This window comes from Oreochromis aureus, linkage group 2 (assembly GCF_013358895.1).
Source record: "Oreochromis aureus strain Israel breed Guangdong linkage group 2, ZZ_aureus, whole genome shotgun sequence".
NCBI lineage: Eukaryota > Metazoa > Chordata > Actinopteri > Cichliformes > Cichlidae > Oreochromis > Oreochromis aureus.
In genome coordinates, this window is record NC_052943.1 from 15,003,214 (window position 1) to 15,008,248 (window position 5,035).

Genomic DNA, 5,035 nt, shown 5'->3' on the forward strand with positions numbered 1-5,035 from the left:
TTGTGCTGACGCTATTATTTCACAAATAGCCGTCATCATTTCTGGAAAAAGATGTTGATGTTGATGACGATGACGATGACGATGACAATGACGTTGACGATGACGATGACAATGACGTTGACGTTGACGTTGACACTGACGTTGATGTTTTTCAAATCGTTTTTTGGCTGATTTGAGTGTCATAAAGCAAATTTTATGTAGTACAGTCTAATTAAAAGAAAGCAGGTATCTTTACAGTGGATTCAGTATGACAGCGTAATCTAGATGGGCAACTAAAGCTACAAAGCAGATCAAAAAATACATTTAATTAAGAAAAAAGAAGGAAAGAAATTTAGAAATATCAAATAATCATAAAAATAACAGCACAAAATCAAAGTATTGAACATCCAAGTTTGTTAAGGCTCAAATGTATTTAATATAAGAAGACCTTTCTGTTGTTCAGCTGGTAAGAGGTGAGAAACAGGACAGATGGATGTCATCAGCGCAGTGGGTTTTTGAGGTTAATGTGCAACAACACACAGCTGACCTCTAGGGCCCCTCAGTTTCTTCTCTTTTCTTCTTCTTCTTTCAGTTTGCATCATACCAGACAATGAAACGAAACTAAAAATTTGCCGAAGTCTCAGGAAAAGTTGGCAATTTTAAAAAATTATAGCTTACCTCATTTTAATGCGAGTCATGAAACATTCATAAAAAGTTTTTTAGACTGTTGTGATAGACTGATGACCTGTCCTGTCTCAATAGGCTCAGCCCCACCCACCCCCCACCCACCCCCGACCCTGAATTGGATAAGTGGAAGATAAGGGGTGAATTTTTAGACAGCAACATATCAGACTGAGCTGATTTTAGACATTTTAAGCCCATTTGCTTTGAAATTGTATTTAACCAAACTGATTACTGATTCTGATATGAAAAAGTCAGCTGCCACAAAGACAGTAATCTGATTAAGAATTTCCAAATATGACCAATGAGTGATCAGAATTTTCTGATTTTCTCAAACATTTTATACATGTGAACTTCAGTGAGCGATTGCCATACTTCTTGTTGTGACAGCAGTGTAAAGGAATCTGTTTCTTGGAGTTCGTTTTTACCAACCAGCAGGAAGGAAAACAGAGTGACACAACTGAAGAAAAGACCACAGTTTTATCACCCTCACTGACATCACTTCCTACTTTGGCCTAAGGCCCCTGAGAACTGACATATAGATTAGGGAAAAAACCACACAAAAAACAGAAGTACCTCATCTATACTTTTTTCCCACCACCTTCTTTTTCTCCTTGCAAAATTGAACAAAAATAGTTTTGCTTTCACATTTTCTTCTCATATTAAGCAATAGAAAACTACTATCCAATGTATTTGTATAATATACACATATACTGGAGACTGTAACTGTCAAATCTAAATCAAACCAGTAAAACAGCTCTTCGTAAATTGCCCTTCTATCAAGCACCTACTCTTTTTTTGGCTGGAAAGCCGAGGTATACCCTGTGGAGTGTTGGGGCTATGTGGGGGGAAACGGTTGTCTAGATGCTCTGTGGTCGTGGAGGGACAAGCTCAAACCTGTGGAAAGCCATGAAACCGCTAGGAGAGGAGGTGGAGAAACATCCATGATCAGCCTCACGCTGATGACCCTGGAGCTGACCTTCTGGCATTGGTGGAGGTGCGACAACCTTAGTGCCAAAGCAGGAAATGTCACACCTGTACAAGAATCTACAATATCCACTCATTCAATCCAGTAAAACAGCTCTCCCATTAATTGTGCTTTTATTAAGCTGCCACACTTTTTTTCATGTTGTCCAAAAGGTCATAATTACTACTTTTATTTCTCCACCACATTAACATACATAATGGGTACGACTCTACTAATGAATATGAGCTTCATCACAGTCAAACTTTTGAAGAAGATGCTGCACTGCTTTGCAGTAGATTGCACAATGGTTCCTAATAAAGTGACCAGATGGTCAGATTTAAAAAAGTAATAATCAAACTCTATTTTTAATACCTTTTAGAAAGGAATTATCAATATAATGATTACTGAGCCTTAAAGATCTGCGCTCACTGCCCATAGGCATTGTTCAAAGATGAGCTGCTGAATGGACTTACTCAGGGGCTCTGATTCCAAATAAACTGCAGGGTTTTCCATTACCGTGGTGATGAATAAACATTTCTTTGCAACAGTACCGTCTTGACCATATTAAGAACCATCCCACATGTGCAGCATGGTCCATATGCCGATTTTCCATTGTGACAACACCCTATTACCCATTACCCTGAAAAACTTTGAGATTACAAATATTTCACAAGCACAGAAGCGTCTCAACATCGGTTTTTCTACATCATCGTGTGTCTGTTTAAACATGCACATTTCAACGAAAACGGCTTAACTGTTGTGGGGTTTTACCTTTTTTAATTAGCATTACAGACTTCTGTAAATACCATGGCCTGCATCTAAGTTAAGTAAGTAATATATTAAATGAGTTATCTGTAAACAGTTAAATGATAGAAATGTCTTTTGTTTCTACAACCATTTTTTCACCATTAACTACAAAAATATATGTTTTTATAATGTGTAATCTTTATATATATATATATATATATATATAGAGAGAGAGAGAGAGAGAGAGAGAGAGAGAGATAATATAATGTGTTTCATATTATTATTTCGCATTTAATAGTCCCTGCTGCACTAGCACACATATAGTATAGACATGATTTTTCTGTCTCCTGTCCTCATTTGTTTTTGCTAGTTTCAGACATCATCAGACTGTAATGAGTTAACAGTTCTGGTATAAAGCTGCTTGTTTGTGGAAGTTACTATCTACTTGTTAACATCATTGCTGTTGACTTATTTAAATCTCTAAACCTTTAGATTTAAATGTGTTCTTTAATCAGATTCTGCTCATGTTTAAACATTTGTGTGCATTCACAACACGTCAAACATATCTGAGTTTTTAAATGATATTTAGAAATCATGTAAACCCTTTGGTGACTCAAGAATATGCACCGTTGTCTAAAAACTGGCTCACAGACTTGCAAACAAACCTAAACTTGAGAATCAGTGGCTCGTAGGGTTTGCAGGAGTCATATTTATTGAAAGAACAAAAATCAAGTGCATGCCCACTAAACATTGTGGGAGACAGAGTAATCCATCAAACAAAACCAACCGGCATAATTATTAAACTACATTCAATTAATTATCATATAATTATTAAAATAAGTCAATTTATTTGCAGTAACTCAATCTTTACTATTTACTTTACTACTTTCAATATAAGACATGAGGACAGGGACCCCTGGTGGACAATTTTGAGTGTTACATTGGTGTTTGCTTTGCGGAAAAAAGGTTTAGTATTGAAGCTTGTTTCAGCTGCTGGGGGGGGAGTTACTATCTCAATAAAAAAAATTTATTGAAATTTATAGTTAACTTGAAGTTTTGAGATAACAAATATTTAAAAAAAAAAAATAAGTAAAAACTTCAGTGACGGTAACTTTTTTGTCAAAAACAAGCAGTCAAAACAATCTTCCGTAGTTTTCACTATATGGAAACATCTATTGTTATAACATATTTTTCTAAGGCACTTCCTTAAAGTACCTTCAAGGCAGATCATTTGCTGTGTCGACACTACTGCGGTAAGATAAAAGCCAGGGCTGTTCCAACAGGTAATACCAGTCACTAACTGCAAATCTATCTAGAGGAATATATGAAAACAATTCTTAAAGGAAAATTGTTATGTTTTCTTCTAGAGGGCTCAACATGTAGGAAAGAGTCAAAAGGTTTAGTGGCTTTTGGGCTTTGGAAGAACAATGAATATCAATGGTAAGCAGCATCAGCAGAAATCAAATTCAGGTAAATGTTTTTAGCAGGTTTACCAAACAGCTCTTGGTACAGTGTCTCTCCTTTCTCCAGGGCTAGGACTAGTTCAATTTACTGGAAAACAAGGATGTGACTCCCTTTCTCTTTCCATAGGGTTGACTTCCAGTAAGTAAAAAGATCAGGTAAGTAGTGAGGCTGGTAGGGCAAGAGTTGCTCAGGAAGGTTAGTAGAGAGTTATTAGAGCAGGTACTCAAACAGGAAGTAGGAGACAGGTAAGTACAAGACTAATGATTCCAAACACACAGGTGAGCAAATGATTAACAAGTGGTCTGAGGTATATTACCACTACCATAACAGTCACACAAAGAGTGATGGTGTACTCTGAGTTTAAATACTGCATGGATGGGGCATCTGAAAAATGGTAAGGAGAGAAGAACTGTTCTTGCATACTGCAGCATGTCCAGGGCTTTGATAGATTGGCCGACCAGGACACTATTACAGTAATCCGGGTGGGAAGTGATCATAGCATTAATGAAGGTTTCAGCTCTGTTCTGCAGATGGTAGAAGGCAGATTTTGAAATGGATTTAATATAGAACAAGAATGAGAGGGTGGAGTTCAGTGTCCAGTCATGTTAAGGTGTAAATTGGCCACTTTTAAGAGCAATGACTTAGATGGATGAATGGACAAACAACATGTGCCTCCAGAAGTATAAAAGAAATCCATGAATTACACAGTATACAGTCATGCAATATTAGAACGCTCACAGTTAAAGGTGTTAAATAATGTAAGGTGTGCCCCAGAAATATCATCCTTCATTGTGTTTATGGTTGCTTTACAAAGGAGGGAAAAGTAGCGCCAAGCTCAGAGTTGAAGTCAACAACTGAGTTATTCTTTGCCTTGTGACACGTGCCCAGTCATTCCCTATGTACATAAAGAGCTTTGCTTTCCGGAGCTGATTCAGCGAAGCGTAAACTTCAAGATTAACCATGACCAGGTGCCTAAGTGAAGAATAGTGAGGCCAGCGCAGGATTTAAAGCCTGAATGAACATAGCCATGTTGCTCTGGTGATAGTGGACATATTGCACATTTGAAGACAGAGAGTGTGTCCATGGACAACAGCACAGAATTACATTTCTCTTTAAAACCCTAAACTCTAACCCAATGTTAATCTCCAGTTGGGTGAAAGAGTTGACAAGTGAAGCACAGAGAAAAGAGTGACAGCA